This window comes from Chelonia mydas, chromosome 11, assembly GCF_015237465.2.
Source record: "Chelonia mydas isolate rCheMyd1 chromosome 11, rCheMyd1.pri.v2, whole genome shotgun sequence".
NCBI classification, from domain to species: domain Eukaryota; kingdom Metazoa; phylum Chordata; order Testudines; family Cheloniidae; genus Chelonia; species Chelonia mydas.
Window position 1 is genome coordinate 59336433 of NC_051251.2, and position 18352 is coordinate 59354784.

At 39.7% G+C, this 18352-nt stretch overlaps 1 protein-coding gene across 4 annotated transcripts in view; it reads left to right on the forward strand.

The window, feature by feature from the left end:
* The window catches only part of BMPR2 (bone morphogenetic protein receptor type 2), a 174248-nt gene that overhangs the window by 25209 nt on the left and 130687 nt on the right, over window positions 1-18352 (forward strand). The window contains exon 2 of one of the 4 annotated variants that reach the window (XM_037912426.2): window positions 423-614. The exons of the other annotated variants lie outside the window; for them this stretch is intronic. The gene's annotated coding sequence lies outside the window, so the exon portion shown is untranslated. The remainder of the gene's footprint in view (window positions 1-422; window positions 615-18352) is intronic. 4 annotated transcript variants of the gene reach the window in all.

Consider the following 18352-nt stretch of genomic DNA (forward strand, 5'->3'; position numbering starts at 1 on the left):
GCCGTTAGTATCGGGAAACTCTTCATATCTAACGGCTACAGGTCTGTAGCTAACCAGTTTGGTGTCAGTAGATCAACTACAGGGGCAACTGTGATGGAGGTGTGTGCTTTAGTCAGGAAGGCGCTTCCTCCCTCCACCCTCTGATCATAAGGCTGGGCAACGAACAGGAGATTATTAACAGGTTTGCACAGATGGAGTTTGAGTTGCATTGGATCCTTTTTTGAGGACTTACATGCCTATTCTTTGTCTCTCCTCTGTGCTTTGGAGTTCTTCAACAGAAAGGTATATTTCTCTATGGTGCTGCAAGGTCTGTTTGATCACCACGGATGGTTCACCAACATTAATATATAGGATGTTTTGGAAAGGTCCATGACATCAGAGTCTTTAGAAATTCATTTTTTGTTGTTGTTTTTTTTCCTCAGTGAGAAATGGGACTTTTTCTCCAGTGGTGTTGATGGACATTGATGACGTTGCCATTCTTCCAGTCTTTCTGGGACACCTTGCTTACCCTCTGCTTCACTGGCTTATGCCTCTTACTAGGCAATTGGATGGGCAAGAGGAACTACACTGAGTAGCTGCAGAATGACTGGAATGTGCATTTTGGAGACTGAAAGGTAGATGGAGGCATCTGATGTTTAGGCTGGATGCTGATGAGAAATAACTGCCGCTTATGATAGCTGCTTGTTGTGTTTTGTACAACTTTTGAAAGAACAAGGGGGAGAGCCTTGCAGATGGATGTGAGGAAGAGGTTTGGAGACTTGCTGAACATTTTGAACAGACAGAGAAGATGCCTCTATGATATGCTACAGGGGCAGGGGCCTGTTCAGGGGCACAGAGTCAGGGATGCCTTATGCTCCTACTCTGAAGCTAGGGGCCAGTTGTGATCAGTGTGTATACGTTTGCTTAAATCATGATTACTGCACTTGAATTCATGCATATGAACAATGGGCAGAGCTTTCTTCAGGACATAGGGGTTCCAGTATACTTCTGTGGTGATTTTAACATAGTGTAGCTAAAGATTTTATTATAGGACATATGAAGGTGCAGTCGAAGTAGCTATTTACATGAATTGTCCTAGATGCAGAATCATGACTACAGAGATATTGAGAATGTATTTTTAATAAATAACAAGTGTACCAATGGACTGTTTTAGTAAAAAATACATAACAATGTGTAAATAGAAAAAGAGGAAAAAGAACTAACCGCTGCACTATGTTTTAAAAAGGAGCGTGCAAGTTTCTGACGCATGGCCACAAATGTGTACATATAGGGCACTCAGAACTGTGCTCTGCATCTTGGGGTGTGGGATGCCAGTGGAAAGGTATCTCCCTTTATATGTGAGGGATTTAAGGGGATCTCCCACTGTCTACTGTCGTCTTTATTGTCCTATGGCATAGAATGCCTGGAGAAGGATCTGTTTCTGGGCATTGTCGGAGGAAATTGTGTCCCCCCAGAAGTGGACATCTCAGCGGTTAGAGGGCTGTAGGAGATCTGAAGGCTGTGGTACCATCCTTACAGAGCTACCAGGATGGCATCTATAACAGCTGTGCTTGGGAGGGCATGTCCTTTTTCTTCCTCCTCTTTGTGCTTCGGACACCCTTCCCTCCACACCTCTGTCTTTTTTTTATGCCTCGCTTGGGATGTGTACAGGAGTTCTTTGAACATGTCTTCCACCTACGTAGGCTGGAGAGGTGTTCACTTAATACTAGCACCTCTGTCCTTGGTCACCACAAGGTGTCAGCTGGTATGGGGAAAAAAAAAAGAGGACAACAGGTTATTGTCAAAATTGAGGTCTCCATGCCAACAGTGATAAAATACTGCTTTTTCCTTGATTTTTGGAACTCCATTTCATAGCCTCTTCCCATTCCTTGGTGATCTTGTAGATGGTAAGGCGTTTTATGTTCTTGCTCATTTGTGTACAATCCCTGGGCCTGTGAGGTGGGCAACAGGTTGTTCTGCCAACTTGGGAAAAGGGTTAATTAATGCAAGATGGGCTGTGGCCATCGGGAGTACGGACTATTTAAAGACAGTGCAGCAGAGGAAGATTGGTAATTTTGAGTATTTCTCTAGCTGATATGATGGGCTCTGGGGATGGGTCCTGCAGATGTAGGCTAGTAATTGCATGTGTACTTATTCAGGCTGTCCTTATTTTTGAGGGTGTTTACCGTGATGTGTGTCCCCAAAAGGCAGATGAGCACTGTGTTAAAAAGCAATGGACAAGCTGTGAAAATACGCTACTGTTTGCCAGGATGATGCCCGCAGACTCATGCACGAGTGGAAGGAAGACATCAACTCTATGGGCAGTGTTAGGAGTCCACCAGTTCCATTAGTTTCAGAGGTTTCCGAAGCCCTTACTTGGATGAGAAGCACAGACTGTTAAGAAGAGCACAATGGAGCTGACTTAGGTTATGCCAGTAGGCCCTCGTTGGTCTCCAAATAACCAGTATTCAGCTGGAATTAGAGTTAAAATTAAAGGAGAAATAAAATATCTGTCAGCATAAGATATTAATGCTGCATGTATAATAGTTGATGCTCCAGTACAGGTGTTTTGAAATCTATGGTTCATGGACCACTAGCTTGTGGGCAGCAGCAAGCTGGTAGATCACATGGTGCTGACTTTTTCCCAGGCTTCTGTTTCTACAGATATATATCGCTGGTTGTCTTCACTGTAGTGTTGGCTAAAGCTACTCCTCTTGAGTTAGCCTAAGTCAAGTGAGAGCAGCCACACTCCAGAATAACACTCATGCATTGTAGAGTGCTTGTATTAGCAGCACAAAATGGCTGTGTTCCCACTGCATTTACTAGCTCATTCCTCTGTATCATTTGAGCTTCAACCCACACCCCTTCATGGGCCAGTTAGCTTGAGTTTAGCAGTGGTTCTCAACCAGGGGTATGTGTACTCCTGGGAGTACGGAGAGGTCTTCCAGGGTGTACATCAGCTCCTCTAGATATTTGCCTAGTTTTACAACATGCTACTTAAAAAGTATTAATGAAGTCCGTACAAACTGAAATTTAATATGGACAATGACTTGTTTATACTGCTGTATATACAATACACTAAAATGTAAGTATAATATTTATATTCCAGTTGATTTATTTTATAATTATATGGTAAAAAATGAAAGTAAGAAGTTTTTCAGTAATAGTGTGTTGTGATACTTTTGTATTTTTTTGTCTGATTTTGTAAGCAACTAGTTTTTCAGTGAGGTGAAACTTGTGGGGTACACAAGACAAATCAGAGTCCTGAAAGGAGTACGCTAGTCTGGAAGGTTGAGAACCACTGGTTAAAAGCACCACCAAACGTGAAGTAGAGCTTTTTGTGTGGATGGGAGTCGGGTTAGGGCAACATTCAAGTTATGCCTTAAACCTAACACTGCGGTAGAGAGAAGCCTAGATGCTTGTAAAAGCAGCTGAAGGAAAAGGACTAACCAGATTAGCTGCTGCTACATAAGATGAAGGGAGGAAATGGGAGCCTCCCTCAGACGGGAGCCTCCCTCAGACGGGAGCCACTAAGCAGAATGGTTAAAAATAACTACTTTTCCATGTAAGTAATTGTTGAAGTTGCCACGGGACTGTTGCTCAGTCGTGAACCGGAGGGGAGATATTCCCTAGACATTTGGAATTAAGATGTGGTTCACACTTGAAAAAAGTGAGAGAACCCCTGCTTTATTAAGTCATTTCTATTTTATTTTTTATTTGTAATTACAATATTGCATTAAGGCCCTGAACAAGACTAGGGTTTTATTACAAACATGTAATAAGAAACAGAATCTTCCTCAAACTGCTTGCAATCTAAATAGAGTGGGAGGAGAGAGAGAGAGAGGCAGAGGTTTGCCCTGGCTCTCAAAGCCGGTCAGCTGCAGAACTGGAAATAGAACTCTGGTTTTCTGACGGTCAGTCCAGTGCCCTATCCACTAGACTAAACTGTTTCTTTCTGTTATGATCCCAAAATGACAATCTTTATGAAATCTCAGAAATCCAAAGTTTGTTGTGAAATTGTTACTTACTTTTGATCTGATAAAACTTTCAGCTTTAAGGGAAATGAGTAGTGATTTTTGTCTGACAACCCATTGTGGAGGTGTTAACGTCTATAAAAATTCTGGCTGGTTCTTTTAAAAGTTACAAATGCAATACTTAATATTTTTACAGCTATCAACTTTTTCCAGTATGTAGGCTAATGTTCATATAAATAATCCAAAGAGTACAAAGGTACTAATTAAGAATAAATGTTTTTAATTACATTTAAAAATGCATACTGTTCTACTATTGTCTAAGCTATGTTAAATTAAATATGAAATTTTATTAACCTCTCAACGCTTGGTTTTTCTCTTGTTGCAATGCTACACCAAGCATCCACAGGAAATTTCCCACAAGTCAGATCTATTGATGGTTCTGATTATATAGTCCATTTACCCTCTTTAGTCTTCTTGAATGACTCTCTTAATGTAAATTTCTATTAAACAGCAAAGACAATTGAGCAACTGTCCAAGTTGTTTTTGATAGCACAGGCAATTAACTACTCCAAGTATATGAAGATATTTTAATTATTCAAAATAAAATCTCAAACAGTTTTTTGTACTGAGATTCAGTTAATCCCTCCTGCAGCATGTGTAAGTGAATTTCCAAAACCAAATTGTGTATAATTTTTTTATCCATTGCTCCACTTTACCACATTAAAGAACGGGTATACTGTGGTATATGTTCACCCGATCCCCCCCCAAATTAACAGTCCATAAGAAGCTTCTCTATACAACCTACACTTTTCTTTCCTTGAATGGTGGTTGGCCCTTTGTTTGTTTTGTTTTATTTCTTGCTCCTCTTTACTGCAAGGGCCATACTTTTAAAACATACTTATAAAATTAGGTAAGAATTATCCCCTTAAAATTGTCTGTCTTTTTTGCTTTTGTAGTTCCTTTCTCCGTTTTGTTTTTCTCACATACTTTACTTCCTTTTTTTTTTTCTGTCAAATGTTTTCTCTTAAGTGCCTGTTTAGCCTGAGCGGAAGAAAGAATGGGCAGCCTGAAGCATAGGCATTCACAGTTGTAAGACATTGGTTGAAGATTTTGGCATGCCATGTTATTCTAGGAATACTCATTGTAAACCCTGTGTGTACCCCAGATTTTAAGAGGAGGATCTAGGGACCAAGGATATAAAAAAAAGGGGAGTTAACTTTTTGTAGGTGACTCTCTCTTTACATCCCAATTAAATTTTTTTTAAAGAACCATGAACAGAGGTGAAAAAATGGTCTTACTGTGTGATAGTCCAGTGGGCTACTAAAGTACACACTGTTTTGGAAGCTCATTTCCAGACACAGGTGGTGCAAATAATACTTAATGGGGAAAAATTATGTGGGGCTCGGTCATTGTAGGATCACCACTATTTTTATCCTTTTTGTTTTTCCTTTTTTTCTCCGCCTTCCATTCCTTTTTTTTTTGCTCACAGCACTGGTATTACTTTGACTGATTCTGGGTGCATGTTTGTTACCTAAAGTAAATCCTGGAGGGCAGTGGATTAATCAGGAACTGACAGTTAGCCAACAGTACATGGTGGGCCTGCCACGCGCACACACTTTTGGTAAAATACTGGCAAATACTCACCATATCTTTCTTTGATTATAACACTCTCTAATTTGCCAGTTGTCCTTTCCTTTAAGACTAAGTGTATACAAATTTTTCTAATGAACAAGGAGGATAACTGTACAACTTGAACTTTTTTGCTAACTTACATTCTAATGCATTCTAAATTACATTCTAAAGCTTATCTGTGCAGAAGACAAGAGATTTTTCAGGGAACTGAGGACCATCAGAACCGCCACAGCAGGCCAGGTCAGGAGATGGGCTATTGGGAGACAGACAGCGTGGGATACTGGGTGGGGGACAGACAGGGGCTCGTAAGGGCTAGTGAGGGGGAGTATAGACTGGGGCAGGAGCTGAATGGGAGTGGAGGCACAGGGCCATAGGGGCGAGGGAGGTGCAGGGCCACGTGGTGATGGGGGAGGAGGTACAGGGTCACAGGGATAGGGGACAATTCCTTCCCAGCAATTTACTTCCCTCTCCCTCACTCCTCTGTTACTGCTGACTCCCCCAAGCCTTTGCACTGCTTCTGAGGGGTGTGGGAAATATGGTTCTGTATTGTAGTTTAAATGAATTATTAATCAAAGTTCTGTATTAATATGCCTAGTAAGGAATCTGTTTGTCAAAAAACATTTCCTGAATCTTTTTTTTGTTGTCCGTATTGTTACAGACATACTTACTGACAAGTATTTTGAAATAAATGACCAAATATAATTGAAACTGGTGTGATTATATTGTATTATTACAAAAAAATGCAGAATTTTGCATAATTTTAAAATATTGTGCACAGAATTTTTTGTTGTGGAATTTTTTATTTTTGGTGCAGAATTCCCTCAGGAGTAGAGAGAAATGTCAGAAATGGCTATTATAATCCTTTTTCTGCTTGTAAACAAGAAGAACACTAGTGAGGCGGAAGAGTGCTGACACAGTTGAAGATAACTTTTGCTAATTTGCATATGCTGCTGAGTGAATGAAACTCGAGACTCCAGATTAGTATGAAGAATGAATCTTCTGATTCGGTACTACATAAAGAAGATCATTTTAAAGATCAGAATAACAAAATAGAACTCAGTAAGCATTGAAGATACTGAACAATAATTTCTGGAGGAATATTGTGCTCTGCACAGTCTTTTTCTGGGTTCTTTGACTAAATCTATACAGATAAACTTTGATGTCAGCTTAATGACACACAAGGTTCGTGCGTAAATACCACTTGAGACTTCAGCACCAACATTTTTATTTATCCTGCTGTTTTCTCTGAAATGCAGATTTTATCTAATGTTGTTGAGGGTAGAGTAATCTGTGCAGAGCTGATGTGTTCTTTTACTTCCAAGTCCCTCATAAAAGTATTATATGTATATGTAGTGTTGAATGTTTTTGATGATTACCTTTTTCTCAAATTCTCAATCTTTTAAAAAATGGTGGTATAATTCTGCAAGTGATGCATTTAAGAACCAATACTTGAAGTATGTAAAGGTCTATTCAGTCAAATACAGTGGACACCATGTACTCCTTATCTATTTAAAAGACAAAGTATTGTTGAAGATGGGGGGTTTTCCCCTGACAAAATTGCTACAAGTTTACAACCATTTAAGCCACTCCCCAAAGAAAAAAAAAAAGGTTTTGCTTATCTGGCATATCTGTCTGGGACTCCATTACCATAGTATCGGAGTGCCTCACAATCTTGAATGTATTTACTAGTAGCTGAAAGCCTATGCTGTCGCAGGGGTGTAAATAGTAGTGTTATACATGTAAAAAAACTGGAAAATGGATGGGAAATTGGATGGAAATTAAAAATTGGATAGAAATAGATCTCTAAGCCGAGCGATGATTGAACTTGGTGATATTCTGAACAAAAAGAGCTCTCAGCCTTGCTTGTAGCTATTGGCATTGCTTCATACTAACTCAGCAGAGTTCCATGAGAGGACCTTCCCTCTTATCCCATGACTGCTTACTTTGCATAACAGCCTTTGGTGAGGGATCTTGTCAAAGGCTTTCTGAAAGTCCAAGTACACTATATCCACGGGATCACTCTTGTCCACATGTTTGCTAACACCCTCAAAGAATTCAAATAGAATGGTGAGACATGATTTCCCTTTACAAAAGCCATGATGACGCTTTCCCAACAAACCGTGTTCATCTGTGTGTCTTATAATTCTGTTCTTTACTATAGTTTCAACCAGTTGGCCTGGTACTGAAGTTAGGGATACTGGCCTGTAATTGCCAGGATTGCCTCTGCAGCCTTGTTTAAAAATTGGTGTCACATTAGCTATCCTCCTGTCATCTGGTACAGAAGCTGATTTAAATTATAGGTTACATACCACAGTTAGTAGTTCTGCAATTTCATATTTGAGCTCCTTCAGAACTCTTGGGTGAATACCATCTGGTCCTGGGGACTTCTTATTGTTTAGTTTATCAATTGCTTCCAAGACCTCCTCTATTGACACCTCAATCTGGGACAGTTGCTCAGATTTGTCACCTAAAAAGAATGGCTCCCTCACATCCTGTGCAGTGAAGACTGATACAAAGAATTCATTTAGTTTGTCTGCAATGGCCTTATCTTCCTTGAGTGTTCCTTTAACACCTAGATCATCCAGTGGCCCCCCTGATTGTTTGGCAGGCTTCTGCTGCTGATGTACTTAATTTTCTTGCTGTTAGTTTTTGACTCTTTGACTAGTTGCTCTTCAGATTCTTTTTTGGCCTGCCTAATTATACCTGGCTTGCCAAAGTTTATGCTCCTTTCTGTTTTTCTCAGTAGATTTAACTTCCAGTTTTTAAAGGATTCACTTTTGCCTCTGCTTCTTTTACTTTGTTATTTAGGCAGGGTGGCACTTCTTTGGTTCTCTTACTGTGTTTTTTAATATGGGTTATACATTTAATTTGAACCTGTATTATGGTGGTTTTTAAAAAGTTTCCATGTAGATTGCAGATATTTCACTTTTGTCACTGTACCTTTTAATTTCCATTTAATTAGCTTCCTCATTTTTGTGGTGTTCCCCATGAAATTCTTACTCACTTTGTTGGGGCTTGTTTAGGCATCTTTGAAGTTCCTCACAGTCTTCTCTGATCCTGATTAGTCTTGTTGGGGGTGGAGCTTGCCTGCCTGCGTTTGATACCTTGCACTAGGGAATCTCTGACGTTCCATGGAGCCCTTGAGCCTTTCTCTTTCTAGTATTACAGTTCCTTCTGGAATGTTGATTTGCCTTGCAGCTACTTAAATCAGAACTGACTTCCCATTAATGGGTGAAGCAGAGAAACAACAAGTCATATCGTCCTCCCCAAAAAATGTAGAGGCCTGACTCCATTGAACATCGGGGGAGGAGTTTTCACAGGATTCCAGGGAGGAAGTGGAAGAGCATATTGTGGAATCAGCCTTCCAGCCTCATTTACTTCCATACTCCCTGGGCAAGAGCTGATGGTTTTGGTGGTCCTATCCTTGTGGAAGGGAAAATATTTCGCAGGATTAGGGTATAGGAACAATTTTAAGTAAAGCTCTACATAATGTGAATTTGTGAGGGGAATAAGATATTACTAAAAAGATCAGAAAAAATTACTAGATTTTCTTATCTTGCTGTAGTGAGAAATTGCATGAAAATAATTGAGTTTTGGTTTCCTAACTATGAGAAAGTTACTAAAACCATAGGTTTCAGAGTAACAGCCGTGTTAGTCTGTATTCGCAAAAAGAAAAGGAGTACTTGTGGCACCTTAGAGACTAACCAATTTATTTGAGCATAAGCTTGAAGTGAGCTGTAGCTAACTTCATCGGATGCAACTAACTAACTAACTAAAACCATAGATACAGAGGGCTCTTGATACTGGCATAGGGGAAGTATACAAATTTTGGTCTTCCATGACAAAACAAAGATGCTACCTCTTGGATTTCTGACGTATTCTTAGTCTAATAACCTCTCTTCTTGATCAAGGAATATCATATAACTTATGATAGCTAATGATCCACAAATAGAAAAACTTTGTATCATGGCCTAACATACCTTTAACCAAAATACCCCAAAATTGCCCTTCTGCTGAGTGATAGGCCAGTTTTGGTGCCTTGCAGGTTAGTTTCCCATTGGAGGGAAATAAATTATTTAACATCTGGATATTTTTGTAGAGAAAATTGTTTTATTTACACTATATATACACCCCAGTCCTTGAACAGCGGTGAGCAGACAGCATGCAGGCAATCCCATCTTTTCTGGAATCTGAGCCAAAACACCAATGCTTAGTTCCCAAGGGAGCAACTCTGTCCCAGGATTTGAGTACGGCTAGACTAAGCAGAGAGCAAACTCTCCCTTGCTGTTTGCCACACCTCCTTCCACTCAAAAAAACCTTCATTACAAAATTAAGAACAATACAGCTTTTCTTCAAAGACTGAACGATGCTCAACTGCCAAGAAAAATAATTTGTAAAACTATGTGGTGTAACTCTGTCTGGTGCCTTTTGCTGTGACAATAGAATTGGAACTTACCAATTAGTTTATATTCTCTCTCCTTAAATGGCAGAATAACCACTTCTTAAATGGTTATTTTGCCTAGATTTGCACATTTGAAAATATTCCATTTAAAAAAAAAATTCTGGGAACATTAACTGCATTATTGCTGCTTTTCTTGCTTGGGCTAATGGAAGAGTCAAAGTGAGCATAAACTCTACAACTATCTGAGGGTATCCTTGCTTTCCCTATTTTCAGAATGTGTCTTTCAGCTACTCAAATATAATTTGTTGCTCCAGGTTTTCCAAAGACAAACTTACACTTGCTGAATCATCAGACGGATGATGAGAGAGGGTTTGGGAGAGGGGTTGAATAGTCTTTTGACCTGTCGTGTTGCGCCAATTGTGTGTGTGTGTGGGGGGAAGTGGTAAAGGTCATAGAATGTTTATAACATGTTAGTATGTCAGAGAAATGGTTGGAAGCAATTTTGTCTAATAAACTGAAATCCCTGTAAATCGGAATTTGGCTACACCATGAAATTCCGGATAATTTAATCTTTCAAAAAAGACAAGCAGAGACTTTTTGACAATGATGATTGGACTTTTTCTGGGACATAAAATCAATTTATATTTGAGGTCTGTCAGTTCCTCTCTGATTTAGTTGCCATTTTCCTGTTCTGATATAAAAAAATCAGGATTCAGAAGGCCTTGTGGTGGAAGGAGGGGAGCTGATAAGCACAGCCATTTCTATAGCTGTTTTCTGCTGAACCAGTTCATGAGCTCCTTGAAATGATCAAGGAAAGTCCTCTACCAAAGGGAAGATGCAAATAATATGGGACTAAAAGACCTGTGTCTCTAGGAACTTTCCTACATAGGGGAATTGCCATTGTAGATCAGAATCGAAGTCCATCTAGTCCTAGTATACTCTCTCTGATCGTGGCCAGTAACAGATACTTCAGAAGAAGATGTAAGAACCTTGCATTAGGCAGTGGTGGGGTAATCTGCCCTGTACATAGGTCTCATCCTGGCCTCTAATATTTAGGCCATGTCTACACTACCAGCTTCTCCCATCGGCATAGAGCGGCTACACGAGTGATCTTACAGCGGGCACCTCTAACCTCGCTAGTGTAGGTATGGCCTTAGATTGGCGTAAGCTCTGAAGCACGTTTTTATATATATTTCAAAGCTTGTTGTCATTATTTATAACTGGAAATTCTCGATATTTTTATTGAAATATTCAATCCTTTTGTGAATCTTGCTATATCCTTGGCCACAATAAGTCCACAGTTTAATCTCAAATTGTGTAAATAAGTATTTCCTTTTATTGATTTTGAATTTCCCACCCTTCAGTTTTATTGACTGCCCTTTATTCTTATTTCATGAGACTGGGAGAACAAAGTTCTTGATCTACCTTCTCTATAACATTAATTATAAACTTTCATTATTTTATGTATTTTACCCTTTCCCTTCTTATTCTTCTTTCTAAGGTAAACAATCCCAGTCTTCTCAATCTCTCTTCATGGGGGAATTTTTCTAGGCCTTTGATTATTCTCATCACTCTTTCCTGAATCCCCTCTGCTTCTGCAGTTTTAAGATGAGGTGACTGGTACTGCATACAGTATTCCAGATGAGGCCACACTGTTGATTTTATTTAAAGGCATAATGTTCTCTGTATAATTTCACCATCCCATTCCTTATTAATAATAGTATCTTATTAGCTTTTTTGTCCACAGCTACACAATAAGCTGTGGTTTTCATTGAGCTGTCTACTTGCACCCAGGTCCCTTTTTTGAGTTGATACAACTGATTGAGAACCCTGTGAGGTTCACAAATAGTTTAAATTTTTCCCTTTAGTGTGCATTATTTTGCATTTATTGACACTGAATATTATTTGCCATCGTGTTGCAGATGGATCTAGCTTGTTTAGGCATCTTTGAAGTTCCTCACGGTCCTCTCTGATCCTGATTAGTCTAAATAACTGGGTGTCCTCTGCAAATTTTGCTACATCACTATTCATCCCCCTTTCTAGATCATTAATAAAAGTATTTAACAGTATGGGATCTGATATGGAACCTTGAGGTATGCTGCTGTTGACCATTTAATCCTACTCCTTGTTTTCTGTCTCCTACCCAGTTGTTGATCCATGACAATACTTTGCCTCTCATCCCATGGCTACTTAGCTTTTTTAGTAGCCTCTTGTGCAGGATCTTGTCAGAGGATTTCTGGATGTCTAAATAATCTGTTGTCTTTTATCCATTACTTTGACATATTCAAAGAATTCTGAGAGATTAGTGAGACACAATTTTCCATTGCAGAATCCATGCTGGTCAGCTCTGCTGTATAGTTTTTACAGCTTTGGCTCATTTGGGGCATTTTTCTCCCTTATATGGTGTTTTATTGCGGGAAATCTCTGGGAGCAAGAAACAAAGACCAAGTATTTATTTTGTATAGCAACACAGATTTGTTACCTCTTGGCTACCAGGTCAGCCCAATATTAAAGTTTTTAATATTGGCTTTTTTACGCTTTGAAAGGCTTCTGTAGTATTCAGCTAAGAGTATATCCAGTCACTTTGTCATAAAGTTAGAATCCTTAACATTGACTTCTTCTGAAACTAATGTTTTATGGGAAACAGAATTCCGATCTGCCCAATACAATTGTAGTTGTTTTGATCAGTAACTATAGAAATTATATACTGAAAAACCATTCCTGTGAAATTACAGTTGATTTATCTGGTAGGGTAATCTGGGAATTGTATCTACATAGAAGAACACTTCTATATTCAAGATTTTCATGATTTTAAAATAATTGCTCCAGGGTACCAAAAGAATGTATCTTAATTAAATAAAAGATTAATCAAAAAGTCCTGTTAAAAATATAAAATGGTAGAACCTCTCTTTTTTTTTTTTTTTTTTTTAGACCTATAACAAAAACTGTTGGTTTCGTACTATAGTTTGTTTCCAGTATATTTTTAATGCAGTGTATATTGGGGATTTGATGTGTTCTGACTGTTTGAATAGATTTTATTTTTGTTTTAGCATTTGTCAAACCATGAAATGCTGCAGTGTGTGGGTTCTGAAATTCCCAGGGTAAGAGTATGTTATGGCAATGTAAAGAAAACTAGTTTTTTCTTTTGGAAGGCTGTTGCGGGGGGCCAATTTCAAACTGCTTGTGAGAATACTGGCTTTCAATAAAAGGAGACAAAGAAAATATTTGCTACTGTTTCTAGTAAAACCAGAACTTCATTAGCTATTAATTTACATCCTGGCTAGCAGTAAACATGCTGATGCCGTAGAAGCACCATGCGCAGTACCAACTTTTGTAAAGTGCTTTGAGCGTCTACAATGCAAGTTACTGATTGTTAGTCCTAATAATAAATTCAGCCCTGCTAGTTTATGATTAAGTTTATTTTGGGAATTACCAGGATGGTTAGATGCCAAGGCAGCAGATAGAAGTAAGGGTGGCAATACCATAACATGACATTCTTACCTCTGCAGGTGGAGGGTCCACCGCGGCTCACCACAGCTGCCAGCATGGCTCTCCCCTGGCTCTGGGTGGGAGTGGGCCTCGGAGCCTCAGCCCGGCCACACTAAGTAGATCCCTGCAAATCTGCAGACAATTTTTGCGGATTGTGGATTGGATGTGGATACTTTTTTTTTTTTTTTTTAAATTCCCGCAGGGCTCTACTTAAAAGTTTGGGAAACCAGTCACATTCCAGAAGATGGGGTTGTACATGTTTTTCAAAGAAGAAAAATGATCAGCTTGCTGAAATTATAGAAGAATAAAGCTGCTATCAGGCCCAGGGAAGGTGTTTGTTACAATTGTACTGCTGAATCAACTGAAATACTGTCTCAACCCAAAAATGAGAGACAACCAGTGTGGTTTCTGTAGAGGTCGATCTACAATCTGTACATTTATATGTTTTGTGGAATGTTATTGAAAAACAACTAGAGTGACAAAAGGAAGTTAACATCACATTTATGGACTTTGCATCTGCTTTAGAGTCCATGCATCCATTAGTACTATGGATACTGCTACACCAATATGGGGTTCCTGAGGACCTAGTGTGTCTAGGTTCACTGGTTGTATTGGGGACTTATTTTCAGTAGAATCAGGAGTATGCCAGGGATGCATTCTCTGATCTACATTGTTTAATATTCTAATAAACTAGCTGATGACAACAAACCTGATTGAGGCCCAGATAGGATGTGTAAAACTTAGATTCATCTTTAGAGGATTTTGAGCATGTGGATGATATTGCCTTACTTGGAGAAATTACTAGTCAACTGCAGCTAATGCTGGAAGAGCAGGGGAAAATTTCAAAATCTATAGGACTTAAGATGCATGGTGATAAAATTACAGCTATACGTGACTCCTATAAAACAGGAATGAATGGTGGCCGATTCTGCATGTAGATGGCAATGGCATTGAATGGGCGAATAGTTTTATCTATCTAGGTAGTTGGTTGATTGCAAGGGGTTCTATAACCAAAGAAGTCACATGTCACATTTTTTTGCCTCTGTTTTCACTAACAAGGTCAGCTCCGAGACTGCTGCGCTGGGCATCACAAAATGGGGAAGAGATGGCCAGCCCTCTGTGGAGATAGAGGTGGTTAGGGACTATTTAGAAAAGATGGACGTGCACAAGTCCATGGGGCCGGACGAGTTGCATCCGAGAGTGCTGAAGGAATTGGCGGCTGTGATTGCAGAGCCCTTGGCCATTATCTTTGAAAACTCGTGGCGAACGGGGGTAGTCCCGGATGACTGGAAAAAGGCTAATGTAGTGCCAATCTTTAAAAAAGGGAAGAAGGAGGATCCTGGGAACTACAGGCCAGTCGGCCTAACCTCAGTCCCTGGAAAAATCATGGAGCAGGTCCTCAAAGAATCAATCCTGAAGCACTTACATGAGAGGAAAGTGATCAGGAACAGCCAGCATGGATTCACCAAGGGAAGGTCATCCCTGACTAATCTAATCGCCTTTTATGATGAGATTACTGGTTCTGTGGATGAAGGGAAAGCAGTGGATGTATTGTTTCTTGACTTTAGCAAAGCTTTTGACACGGTCTCCCACAGTATTCTTGTCAGCAAGTTAAGGAAGTATGGGCTGGATGAATGCACTATAAGGTGGGTAGAAAGCTGGCTAGATTGTCGGGCTCAACGGGTAGTGATCAATGGCTCTATGTCTAGTTGGCAGCCGGTGTCAAGTGGAGTGCCCCAGGGGTCGGTCCTGGGGCCGGTTTTGTTCAATATCTTCATAAATGATCTGGAGGATGGTGTGGATTGCACTCTCAGCAAATTTGCGGATGATACTAAACTGGGAGGAGTGGTAGATATGCTGGAGGGGAGGGATAGGATACAGAAAGACCTAGACAAATTGGAGGATTGGGCCAAAAGAAATCTGATGAGGTTCAATAAGGATAAGTGCAGGGTCCTGCACTTAGGATGGAAGAATCCAATGCACCGCTACAGAGTAGGGACCGAATGGCTCGTCAGCAGTTCTGCGGAAAAGGACCTAGGGGTGACAGTGGACGAGAAGCTGGATATGAGTCAGCAGTGTGCCCTTGTTGCCAAGAAGGCCAATGGCATTTTGGGATGTATAAGTAGGGGCATAGCGAGCAGATCGAGGGACGTGATCGTTCCCCTCTATTCGACACTGGTGAGGCCTCATCTGGAGTACTGTGTCCAGTTTTGGGCCCCACACTACAAGAAGGATGTGGATAAATTGGAGAGAGTCCAGCGAAGGGCAACAAAAATGATTAGGGGTCTAGAGCACATGACTTATGAGGAGAGGCTGAGGGAGCTGGGATTGTTTAGTCTGCAGAAGAGAAGAATGAGGGGGGATTTGATAGCTGCTTTCAACTACCTGAAAGGGGGTTCCACAGAGGATGGCTCTAGACTGTTCTCAATGGTAGCAGATGACAGAACGAGGAGTAATGGTCTCAAGTTGCAATGGGGGAGGTTTAGATTGGATATTAGGAAAAACTTTTTCACTAAGAGGGTGGTGAAACACTGGAATGCGTTACCTAGGGAGGTGGTAGAATCTCCTTCCTTAGAGGTTTTTAAGGTCAGGCTTGACAAAGCCCTGGCTGGGATGATTTAACTGGGAATTGGTCCTGCTTCGAGCAGGGGGTTGGACTAGATGACCTTCTGGGGTCCCTTCCAACCCTGATATTCTATGATTCTATGTTGGATTGGTCTTGTCAATGGTATTTCAGCATCTTGAAAGGCTTATGTTTGGGCAGTGGGATGTTTGTGTGACAACTAAGATATGAGTGTCAGTGTGGTATGGTGGTGATAACTCTGTTACATGGAGCAGAAACATGGCCATTAAAAACAGCTGAGGAGAGGAAACAAAACAGTTGTCAAAACTGTCAAAAGTTGTGTCAGTGTCAAAAGTTAAGTCATGTTCTTAACATCCATTGGTCTGATTTTTGTCACAAATGAGGAGATACTTGGAAGATCCTGGCAAGTTGCAGTCTTACGTCCAAGGAGAACAAGACGACTGCAGGGGCAGGTGGTGTCATGTCCAATGTGGAGAAGAATGTATGCTTTTTACAGAAGGTCTACAGAGTTGAGGTTGAAGGAAGTAGAGCATCAGGCTGACCACAAATGAGGTTGGAAGATGCAATTTTGAGAGATTTAAGAAGCCTAAATCCTCCAATACTGACTTGTGGTGAAGAAAGAGTATATGCAAGGGACCATTCAAGCTAGAAGTCTATTCTGTACTCCACCATTGCTACCTCATAGCCATGTGACCTGCTGCTGCTTTGCATTTGTACTTTCTTTATTTTCCCAAAGAGAGTTGATTTTCTTTAGATGGTAACCATTAAAAGATGCTGATTTGCAACATAGTTGCAAGGTATATAGTTTTTATGCTAAATCTGGTACTACTTTTACTAACCAGGATGATATACTATCTATACACATTTATTTAAGCAATTATATAGCTTAATTTATATTTATTCAGATTTGTAATTTTTACTTTTTTATTATATTAGAAAATGGTGAATGATTCATTTCTTATTTACTAGATTAATTTGTTACCTGTGATTTAGGTCAAGCTCTATTTAGATGGAAATTCAAATACAATTAAAAATGTACAAAAAGCCTATTTTATTTAAAAAACTACTGTAAATGTGCTGGATACATATGAACATTTATCTAAAGTGTATCGAAACATTTTGCATCTAAAACTAATTTATTAAACAAAGGAAGGATCTGTAGCTAGTGAATTGAGCTGATTTGTTTCTGGTCATCAGGTCCCTCAAGATTTTTAGAACTAGTGAATCTCCTCTTCTAACACCTAGTTTTTATTCACAGATTTGAAGAGGCAAACAAGCTTTCCTGCTTCAACTCCTAATTAGTTTCTTAACTTGCAGTGAGCTAGTCATTGAACTGAATTAGATGAATAAACTGAAATGAAAGGGATCCTATCACTGCACCGCCAGAGGAGGCTACTAGTGTCAAAAGCTGGTTTAGCACTTCAGTATGCTCTGGTTCCAAGTGCTTAACTATTGACTTCCATAAGTTCAGTGGTTTGACTTCCTTTAAAACTTGGCAGCAAACATACTGCTGAATATTTTTTTTATTTAATGTAAATGATTTTAATAGATAATAATTTTAGGCCTTGCATAGGTTGCCAATTTCAAATATGTTTAATTTTTTTAAAATAAAACTATATTTTAATTTTAGTTTTAAAACTTCTGATTTAAATCTTTTTTTAATGGACATCTGTCTACCCTGATTTCTTCCTATTGTATCACTCCACCATCAAGCTGACAGTCACAGAAGGCTACATTTCAGTGAAATGTGTGTATGGAATACTGCATCCTGTTTGTAAGCAGGTAGATGTTTGTGTTTCCTTCCTTATTTGTATTTTACACATTTTTTTAATCAGGGAAGATGTTAAGTTTTAAGCTGTATTGAGGGTTGTATGTTCAACTATCATAAACTTTAAGGTCAGAAGGGACTGTAATGATCATCTAGTCTGACCTCTTGTACATTGCAAGCCACAGAACCTCACCTACCCACTTCTGAAATAGACCCCTAATCTCTGGTTGCATTACATGTGATGATTGGCGTGACTGAAATCCTCAAATCATGGTTTAAACACTTCATGTTACAGAGAATTCACCATTTACACTAGTTTAAACCTGCTAGTGACCTGTGCCCCATGCTGCAGAGGAAAGTGAAAAACCCCAGAGCCTCTGCCGATGTGACCCAGGGGAAAATTGCCATATTTGGGGTTGGGAAGTAATCAGTTAGACCCTGAGCATGTGAGCAAGACCCACCAGACAGATACCTGGGAAAGAATTCTCTGTAGTAACTCAAATCCCTCCCCATCTAGTGTCCCG